At 35.8% G+C, this 11,258-nt stretch overlaps 1 long non-coding RNA gene across 2 annotated transcripts in view; it reads right to left on the bottom strand.

Moving 5' to 3' along the window:
• Nucleotides 1-10,069, bottom strand: part of LOC112153743 — a 29,300-nt gene extending 19,231 nt beyond the window's left edge. Inside the window, exons 1-3 of one of the 2 annotated variants that reach the window (XR_004948558.1) lie at nt 9,731-10,067; nt 9,564-9,658; nt 5,991-6,465 (exon numbers count right to left, since the gene is read on the bottom strand). This is a non-coding gene — a long non-coding RNA (uncharacterized LOC112153743). Of the gene's footprint in view, nt 1-5,990; nt 6,466-9,563; nt 9,659-9,730 lie in introns of those variants that run through there. The other variant, XR_004948559.1, reaches the window with a different exon arrangement.
• Between the last annotated feature and the right edge of the window lie 1,189 nt (nt 10,070-11,258).

Raw genomic sequence — 11,258 nt, forward strand, 5'->3', positions numbered from 1 at the left:
TCCTTTTATTGCCACGTTGCAGCAATTAAGCATGAAAAAGTTCAATTGTTTGAACGAACGCCTGATTTGTACGTAGAACCCTCGACTGGACTTCAAATCCTGCATAGCGACACACGATCACGAGCGTTCTTGATACAGAAGTCCCAAATACTGGTCCACGTTCAATCGCATAGACTTTTCATTGAGACTGGACACTTGAAATCGAGTCAACGGGACTGTAAGCAACTTAAGATCAATATGTAGGGATGATGTCTGGATTTATAAGAAATTGTATAATGATGATAATGAGTGTGACATATATGTTACATGATGTGTGATTGATGTTACTGTCACACAAAGATCTCCTGCCTACAGACATGGCCGACCTTTTACTTTTGCACTCGAAATACAAGATGTTGCTTTTTCTATTCCAGCAGTTTAAGATTTTGTGCAAGAGATAGGGTTATATCCCCAACTTTTAGCCAGTTTCACCTAAAACTCTCAAATGTGTCTGTTCCCTAAATAGAACCTCCTTAAGAAGTGGGGTTTAAATAAACATAGACAGGAGTGGTAATAGCTAAAGGAAGTCATCACACTGAAGAGGAAACCACACGTATCTCCTATCAAGGACAAAGTAAAGAACATGTTTTGAATTGTTGATGACTCAAAGTTGTTCAACAGCTCTCTGCCATGCATGAGTCCTTTTTTTTAGAACACTTCTGATGGCAGCTCCCTCAGCTGTCACAGTGGACTAAGAACATGACATTTTAGGCTCATCTGTACATTGTTTCCAGCCTGACGAATTGCAGAAGGGAATGGTGTTGGGTCGACTTCTGGCACATGCTGGAAAAGTGCGAGCACGCTCGAACACACACCTGACTCCTAACAGACGCACACACCTCCTGCGTTTGGGCGTGCGAAGCAGCTCTGTGAAACTCCTGCGGCTCGACAGCCTTTGGTGTCAGCAGAGACAGCTGATGTTCTGTGGCATCGAGACGAAGGAAGCCGAGAGACAGAGCCATGCAAAGTTAAGTCAGCGGCAGCTAACGCTCAAGTAGGTCAATTCATTGAACTGTTGTTCTTATGCCATTCTACAAGCATGAAAGGAGAGCTCCATCATTGATGGAAGTTTTTGTCTTTTCACTTTGTCGTCATTAGGCTTTGACCAAACATTTCTATAATCTCGTAAACCAACTTGATTTTATTTCTTACCATTAAGTTGTCTTATTTATATATATATATATATATATATATATATATATATATAGCACAGACCAAGTGGACCACAGAACCTGTTTGACGTCAGACGTCTGCTGACTCCCGTCTCCGAACCCACTGGAGTTGACACTGAAACCATTTTCTAATGTTTACTCCTCTAATGTAAATTGTGTGTTCATGCTGTCCGTGTGCGTGGGCTGCAGCACCTGCTGCGAGTCTCTCAGGTAGCGGCTGCACTCTGAACTGTCACTTACAGTGGAGTGCTGGTGAAATGAGAGTCAGCAGGCTTTGATTTGTTAGCTGTGATCAGCATCGTCTGCATTCGAGGAACTAAAACGATGAGAAGAAAAACAAACTGGCTTGTTTACTATCCTCTGACTGCATCTAATCCCACAGTGAAATGTATGCTCACTTAACCAAACCTTTTAATTACTTATGGGAAATGAAAACGCTAATATTAGATATATTTTACAGTGCTGCAACCGCAAAACTCAAGGAATGGAACAAGTGATAAAGATAAGCAATATTTGAAACTGTTGATATCTGTAACAGCTGTGGGCACCAGAGCATTCATACAATCTATACTTTGGCTTAATATGGATAAATGCTCAAAACTGATTCAAGTTGACAGTTTAAGTATAAAAAAAGGGAGACCATGACATAATCTTGAACATAAAAATGCCAATATTTTTTTTCTGAATTATGATATATATATATATATGTATATTCTCAGATCTCTCAATACAAAAACATATAAAGGCAAATAAAATAATAATAATAATAACATTTCAGAAATTAAAACAAAATTCCAGGAGCTAAAACGTAATCCTCAAAAAACAAAGATGTAACCCCCACCCCCCAAACAAAGTAAATGTTTTGGGAAAAAAAAAGTTATTTCCAAAAATCAAAATGAATAAATGAAACAAAATAAGGAACTGGAAAAGGTAACACTATGAGGTTTTCAACCATAGTTATTTGTCATGGTGACGTCTAGCCACACCCACCACAAAAGTTAGGTGATTGCTAATCAATTTTTTTTTCCACCATCTGTCAATAACATTTTTTCAGTTTTCCTTCTTCCTCATCATCCAATCAGTGATGTCCCAGAATAACTACCTTTTCCAGTTTTTGTCTTTAATATCTCGTTTTGGTTTCTGGAATTGTGTTTTGTTTCTTGAGAAGTCATTTTGTTGAATTGTTTTCCTTTTTTAGTTGTCCCTGTGAACTATATGGATTTATTGATTTGATGTGCATTCAGGGCCACCGTACCACTAGGCCATCTCTTCTTATATTAATAATTGGATTGTACCTCTGACTTGGATTTAGGAAAATTAAAAAAAAACAAGCATGTCAGAATGAATTCAAAAACTATGGGATTTTTTTTTAAAGAAAGAAATGCTCCACCAGACATAAAATATGTTTCAGAACTCGAGTGGGAGAGTTAATGACTTTTGAAGGATGGATTCATCTGCTAAACTGACTATTACTGCCTTTAATTTGAACATGCTCTTTAAATGACCGTCCTCATTCCAACTAATGATTGACCAACTAAATGTGATTCATAATATGTCTCACATTTATAATTTGTTTCTCTGATCCTCTCAGGCTTTCATTGGTCATCACTCAAATGACACTTGTTCCCTGCAGATCGTTTGCTACCTAATTCTTTAGAGTTCATTTAAGGGTTAAAGAGGCAAGAGGGACAAAAAAAGTTCACATTTTTAATTTCCAAGAACTCTTGTTTTTCTTCATTTAGGGTGCTAATAAAATGCTTTTCAGGTTATTGGGAAACATTATTGTGTAATCTTTGATAATGTGAAACATTTGTAACAGTAGATGTCTAAAAAATCTTTAAAGAAGCATAAATCATGTTAACTTTTTTTATAAATATATATATAAATTTTCAGGTGAATTGTAGTTCTTTATTTATAATAATACTGATGAACATCAGATACACAATAAACATGTCTAGTCCTTCAAACTGGTGAAATGCCAAAAACCACTAAAGTCAGGAATTACTGTTCTTTTATCATAGGTACATAAAAATGGCTATAAATGTGTTAAATTCTCATATTTAGACTTGACAACTTGCTAAAATACAAGGATTCCTGATCGGCAAAACGAGGACGAAAGACAATAAAAATGTGCTTGGATTTAATAGGAAGACTCTCAAACACCTTCAGCTTTTGTAAGAAATGATCAAAGAATAAAAAACATTAAAACAGATGAAATAAAAAAATTCAATGTCTATCACTGTGACAATTAAAAATCATGGCAAAAAAAAAAAGAGTGGTGAAGAAGTGGTTTAAAAAAATACTTTGAAATTATAACAGTAGTCAATGATTTTCTGAAAGCAAACTACATAATGTCAATGTACTTATATTTTCTTACAATTGACGTCAATAAAGGAAATAAAGTTTTTTGTGGCAGCGGAACAGAATTCTTCGGATCAATGTTACATTTGGCTTGGCGCACAAATTCTTTCTGCAGCATATCTGCTTCAAACAAGTCTCTTAATAAGCTAGGAGGAGCTTGGAGTGGTTCATCAATGTAAGTGTCTCCTTCCTCTCTCTAGGATGCCTTCTAGACATTTCCATGGTTTCTGGTCATGTGTCACAAGGAGGAGGCCCTGAGGAAGACCCAGAATGAGCGAGTGGGACTACATCCGGACGGGGAGCAACTTGGGCTTTTCCGTGCTGATGAATAAGTATAAAGTTGTAAATTTAGGAGATTAAAAGTTGTAAAATTTAGGAGAAAAAAATAAAATCATTCCTTTTTTTTGGTGGCCCTAATACTCTGCCTTAGTTATCTATTAGTTGATAAAAGTTAGCATAAATACTCTGAGCCTCACATTCTTTTTCAAACTTTTTGATTAAATCTGTTTTATCACAAATGAGTTCAGTTTCCATTAAACGCTGTGTTGTCATATTCTCTAGTTGGATGTCTATGAAAGTTGCAGAGGGAATTTATTGTTTTCTTATAAACATTTTGCCTTCTTTGGATTCAGTTTTACAACAATGTTTTTCTTGTAAAGAACATCATTTATGATTGTAGAGAGTTATGCAAAACAGCAGAGATCACACTTTTTACACTAAGGTAATTAACATTAAAATGGCATCAAAGTTATGCATTCACACTTATAAAATAAAGGGGGAATACAATATACTATTTGAGTATCTATTAAAAAAGTTGCATTCTCAGGGTGGATATGGATCAAATGATTGGTTGTTACAGTGTGGCTGTTTTTAAAATATTTTTTTAGTATTTATTGACTGTGTGTTGTTTAGATTTATTTTCAAAGCAGGTAGGTTATTTTATAAAACATTTCAAAAAAGAATAGCAAAGCTGCATGACTTAATTTTATTTTTCGTAACACTCCATTTTTTAGAGCTTTTGCATGTGCTGTTCTTGTTATTACAGATTTCCATCACATAATAAATTCACTTTTGTTTCAGCAAAAATACCGTGTGAACAAAGAACACTGAAAGTTCAAGGTGACCTTAAGAATTGCTAAGCTATGATGCATAATTCCATATGTGCTCATGTTCATGCTTCAAATGCATTCCACCCCATCTGTCTTTCCTGTCACCGTCCTCTTTGTTTCGTCCAATGAAGCAGAGACGCCATAAAAATTATGTGTAAGAGAGGCAGACCGCTCAGCTTTATTTGTGTTGTGGTGATGGTAAAAAAGCCACTCTGGGTATGAGCCGGCATCCTTGAACCAAAGAACATCCCAGAGATGACAAACGATTTCAGGTAAATGGGTTATTGAGACAGTAACACACAGATGAGCCGCAACGGCAAACAAACACACACTGCTGCTTCACGAGACTGACACACACCTAATGTGCCAGGAAATAAATTCTGAACTCACCCAGAAAATACAAAAGAAAAAAAAGTAATGCACATAAAGTTTAAGGACATCAGACTGTAAGGCGTCTGTTACAGGTGAGAAATATCACCTACAGAGACATTCCATTAAGATATTATCAAACATTATCGTTTTTATTAGTCATATTTACATTTTTTAATTCTAGATTAATTTAATAAGATGAGACCCTGAATCCTCTGTTTCCTTTTATGGCCAAACTCCTTAAAAATCTGTGACTTTTTTTTTTTTAATCAGCTTGTAAGCAAACGGTGAGTAGAGAACAGGAGTACAGGGTGAAAACAGATTACAATAGTCAAAAGAATGACATCAACTATTTGTCAAGTTCAAATATGGGATTCTGTCAACTTCTCAGATAAAATAAGATGATAGTTTTCTGTAGAGTTTGATTAAATATCCCCAAAGAATAAACATGCAGTTGAGTGGAATTGTGTCTTCCTGGTACACAATTTTTCTGAAGAATTTATAGAAAACAGATGTACACCCAAACATCGCATAATCAGCTGCTCAAATATTTTACATTAAAAAAAAAACAATAAGAATGGAGCCGTTTCATTTATGTTTCATCAAACGTGATAATAATAATGTAAAAAAAATCCTAATAATTATGAGGATGACTTGCATATTTTTGCTCATTTTTAATTTCTTGAGGGAGAGGGGTATGATTTATCTGGAGTGATTTTAAACCTCTAAATACAACTGAGAGTTTTGAAGAAAAATTTTTAAAAAATAAAGTAATATTTCTTCGTACAGTATACATACATACAGACATGAAACTGTTTTCATCTCTGGCCTTATTTTGCAAATAACAATGCAAAACAAAGTTTTAGATAAATGTTAATTCGTCAGTGTTGTTGGAAATATGGTTAAGTATGTCAAACAAATTACATTTTTCTTCCATATTTTAGAACACAATGCTAATTTAGCAAAATGGTGCAGCAACTGAGAATACAGAAAAAGGAAAAACTGGTTAACAGAAACTATTAAAACTAACGAGAGCAAATAGATCTGCAAACGATCCTGTAAAGAATAACAATCATCTAATCAGTTATTTCTTTTTAATATAGATGGAAATCAGTTTGGCGCTTGGGATTCTCACAGAAGTATCACATTAGGATGCAAAGATTAACCAACATAAATAGGAGTTTAAGCTTTTACGTCCGCACGCATGTTTGTTTTCTTATTTTTGTTCCATCAAAGAAGAGAGTCACAGATGTAGAGGGAAGGAGTTCTTCGTGCAGCTCAGTGGTGGAGTCTGACAGCTCAAAGACACTGACAGCTCATGAACTGTGTTGACAGCACAACGTATAAAAGAAACGCTGGAGCAGGTGAGAGGAGGAAGAAGCCAAACAAACATGGAGGTCTGCATGAGAAAATATCTAAGACAGAGAAACAGACGCTGGAACATAAAAAATAAAAAAAAAATAAAAACATCTCTTTATACATCCAGATGCAAACTTCCAATTTAAGTACAACTGAAATGACAATGAAGATAATTTTCTCATTTGTAGAGCTAAATCTCCTCAAAGGGAGATGTAAAAAAAGTTATATAGAATATTCTTAAAGTAAAGACAAGCGCCACAGTTTATGTTTGGCTTCGAGTAGCTGACTCCAGAACCAAAGTTGTGCCCATCTGTCAACAGATTTGACTGATTGTCTTACAGTAAAGACAAAGATTAAAGAAGAGTAAAAAGAACAGAGAAATGGACATTTTTTATCATTGGACAGTCAACCGCATTTCCATTTCCCTGAAATCAGGGTTCCATGTAATTGAATCACTCCGCATTAACTGCTTGTGTTTTGCTGGAGTGGAGACTTCCACTAAAACAATAAATCATTGGTCACAGCTCTGGACAGTGGGGGGTATTTCCTCTTTATAAACCCTTATTTTTGTCAGTTTTTTTCTTTATATACTGCATTTTTCTTAACCATATAAAAAAGAACAGGTTGTCATATTTAGTCCTTGATTGATCTTCTCGGTTTTCAAATATTAATACCATATGGCTTGTGACCAGAATGAACGGAAAAAGAAAACTAAAAATTTAAAAAAAAAAGCACATTTCAGACTCAAGGTTAAAGAAAGTTTTCAAAACGCACATTTCTCGTCTTGAGTTCTGTTTATTTGCAAAAATATGACCCTTTAATTTAGACTGTGTCGTGCAGCTGAAGACATTAAGGATGAGTTATGAAATGACAGGTCACTTTAAGTGTCGCACTGATCACAATCACCATTTCAATTAGTGTGACAGGCTGTCAGTTAAATGATATTCATGGAGACTAGAATGTATCAGTGTATGTTTCTGGTTCTCTGTCTCGCTGCCAATTTTAAATAGCCTCTGATGATCGATCACCAGCAGCTTCTTTCCTTTCTGATTAGAAGGAAATAATGAAGTTGAAAAAGGCAGTTCTTGTACCCAAACACATTAATGTGTGTATATCGTGTTGTCATTTTGTCCTCACTGGAGTAAAAGGTGGTGATTTGCCTGAAGGGGAGATGTCAATGCTAAAGAGTACATTTCAGGAATCGAGCTTGAGTAAACAAATATTGTTTACTGGCATTGTGGCTGTACAGGGAATTACAACCTCCATATTCATAAGCACACAGTTGCAGTCCAAATGCTACACATTCTCACTCCCAACTTGTCAAATATATAGATGTATGGTTCTGATTTAATGGCTGTTCCCATTAAATCACAGGTCCCCAATCCTCAGGATGCGGAAGCTGCGTTAGGGTACTGGTAACAGTTTTGTCCGCGTCCCAAGAGTTGGGGACCCATGATTTTGCGTCTGTTTCCTGGTACTAAGCGGCCCTTAGACCAGCACCAGTTCACGATTGGTGACCCCTGATTTAATGGCAACAGCCAGCTCATCAAAAGACTATGAGTTGGAGACACCCAAAATATCTAAAAGTGACGCAGAAGGGGCCCAAACCATACGTCGTCTGTATTTGTCAAGTTGGGAGTCAGAATGCGTTGCCCAATTCACTTTCAAAATATTACATTGTTTATAACTTTTGACAGAGGTTCACATGACTTTCTTTCAAAATAAAAGGCACCCTTTGACCCTTATGACCATTTCAATTGAGAAAATGTCTGATGAAAAAAAGCTTATTTTAATGTTTGTGGTCCAGAGATGTTTAAATTTCACTAACAAGATTAAATCAAAGCAAATTAAACTTAAAAGCTATGAATTTGTTCAAGTATCAAAAACCCACCTTATAATCCAGTGCGTATTATAAGTATGAATTCTAGTTTTGGTTTCTGACCTCCAACTGATTTTCTACCACAAAGCCAAACCACTTCATGGTTAGTGGAACATTTGGTTGCCAGTAGCCTCGCAGACTGATACGTAAACTACTGTTCATTGACTATTTTTGAAGAAGTTGAATAAAGCAAACTTTACTATTCACTATTTAATTTAGTTACTTTTGAAAACTTAAAACTTGTTTTTTCTTTAACCAGAGAGCCATAATGAAGGGGTAAAAGAGCTACAAATTGTAGACAGCTTAAACAAATTCTCCATCCATGTCAGTGATTGATTTCTGGCTTTCTGTACCACTGTGATTTGAATATGTTGACTTTTGTGTTGACGTGTGTGAGAGACCCAAACAGCAGTTGTGCACTAGCATAACAGCTCTTGAGTTGACGCTAATCTCAGCTCTGTTTCACATGAACTCATAAACTACACATCCACACAGGTTTTCTCCGTGAATCTCTCTTTCTTCCATCTCACATACATCTAAACTAATTCACATAGTTTTTTTGAGATTTCATAAGCTAGACTGACAAAGCAAAAATAGTACAAAGCTGTTAAAATATTGATTTGTCTTTTTATATTTTCTCTAATAGTGATAACAAAAAGTGATTGCCTGGTATATTTTCAGCTTTTTTTAATGAGAAAAAAAATAAAATAAAATAAAGCAGCCCACTCGGTTGTAGTAATCTAATCTGTCTGAAAACTATTAAAAAGTTTAATTTAAGCTAATGGAGAGAAACAGATTGGATTACACATAATTTCTAGATTTAGAGCATATTAGAGACAATAACTAAAAGGCGCATGTTAATAGGACCATGCAAAAAAAAAAAAACAAAAAAAACATTGAAACTGAAGATTAATGTGCTAAACAGTAGCAGTGCTGACGACAAAATCACCTGGCTGCAAAGTACAATTCCCTAAAATGCATTAAAATTAAAAAAAAAAAAATAAAAAAAAAAAAATAAAATAAATTACATTTTTTATGTTATGTTTCTATAATATAGGGATGGCTGAGGAGAAATACCCTTGTCAGCTCACTGGTCCATCAATAGATCAAATCATGAGAATCTAGAAGCCATTTAGTCACTGATAACCTTAGGAACATGTCTGGATTGAGGAAGGAAACCAAAGGAGTGGAGGATGGAGGTAAGTGGAGTTTCTTTTCTTTGTTGTGATAACTCTGTGTCCTATTGTTGGACACAGTTGTGGTTGTGTGTGTTACCGGCAGCGTGGTGTGAGTGGAGGTTGAGTTCTTGAGTGGAACCAGACTGTGGCTGTGAAGTGTTTGACCCAGGTTGGCACATGTGATAACGATCCCTGGAGGCAAAGAGGAAGTGGTGAGTTCAGAGAAAGGTTAGAGGCAAAAACAGCATAAAGTTTTAGAATTACCAAAGTACGAGGCCAAGTACTGTACCGGAGAAGGTAACGAACTGATGGTGAAGACTGAAGCCTAAATCAGGGACAGGCAACTACAGGCCACATTTCTGCATCTTTTCAAATAGACCCTGCTCTGGCATTTTCTATTTGGCTCAACACACCTGAACCAGGTAATCAATCTTGAGTAGGGCTTGGATATCTGGAAATCATGCAGACAGACCAGCCATTGAGGCCTAGAGTTGCCTGTCGCTGGCCTAAATGGTGGTCCAGAGCTGATGAGATGAGTGCAGACAGCTGAGTCCAATCAGTAGGAGCCACAGGATTACGGGTGCACCATGACAAAACTCTTTTGAGTTGCCTCCCACCATTTAACCCCCCCCCCAAAAAAATATGTTTAAAACACAAATCAGGTACTTTTTAATTTAATCGTATTTTTTTACATTTTGTGTTAGCAGCTTATTTTGAAAAAAAATATCTCAAAACAAATAGACTTGGACTTTTAACCTGTATATTCTGGATTTTTTATGTTATTTTTAATATTGAAATCTGTCATAATAAAGTGCACAGCATAAAGTGGTGTGTAAGTGTATGTTTTGCTTTTTAAACTATATTCTTGTGCCCTGAAAATATACATTTTAAACTAATTAAGTGCATTGCAACAGAGCTTCCTAAAGCAGATATGTGCCTTTGAAGTAACATTATTTCTCCCATTTAGGATCCTGAAGCAACTAAATATTGTTTTTTTAAAGCATATTTTGTCCAGACCAACACTGACAGCCATTTGGTGCCCCAAAGCTCTCTGTACGAATAAAGGAATGTCTCCTTCAAGTTAAAAGTCATTGCAGTGTCTACTGGGTCCCTTTTTTTGAATGACTTTTACTTCAGAGTTGCTGATTTAAAGGAATCCTCACAAAGTCACCCATAACACCATTGTGGAGCCACAGTTGGGAGATGTAAACACCAGCCTTTTAACGCCTGCCAGAACACCAGCTTTGTGTTTTGTGCTTTGATGCAAGCCCTTGACTGTAACAATGCCGGAGTCAACATCAAATGCGTCCACAGAACCCATTGTTATAAAGAAATGTTGCATAGAAATCCATTGGGAAATGGTCTATAGTGCCTTATGATATTTCCAATTTAAAAGGAAAGCACAAAGTGAATCTTTCTCTTTGCCTGATTTTTCTGCCTAAAGTTTGTTCCAAGTTTATATTTTCACCATTTCTTTAACATATAAAACTGGCATCCGTATCATCAACAGTTAACCATGTGCCATTGTGAGGCAACTGCTACTTAAAAGGGAATTTAGGGACTCATTTGTTAAGGCTTGTGTTATTATATTGTTTTTGCAATCCTAAAGTGCAAACATACTGGTTTATTGAACAACTCTAAAACAACAATCCCATTCCTAAAATCCCAATGACAAACAGTGGACAAGGCATACAATAAGTTTAAGATGTCTAACTATTTTGAGACACAATAATCCCACTGTATAACCCAAGAAATGTCTTCTTTAAAGAAATTTGAAATCTTTAAAGGACAT

The sequence above is a fragment of the Oryzias melastigma genome, linkage group LG10, assembly GCF_002922805.2.
Source record: "Oryzias melastigma strain HK-1 linkage group LG10, ASM292280v2, whole genome shotgun sequence".
Lineage (NCBI taxonomy): Eukaryota > Metazoa > Chordata > Actinopteri > Beloniformes > Adrianichthyidae > Oryzias > Oryzias melastigma.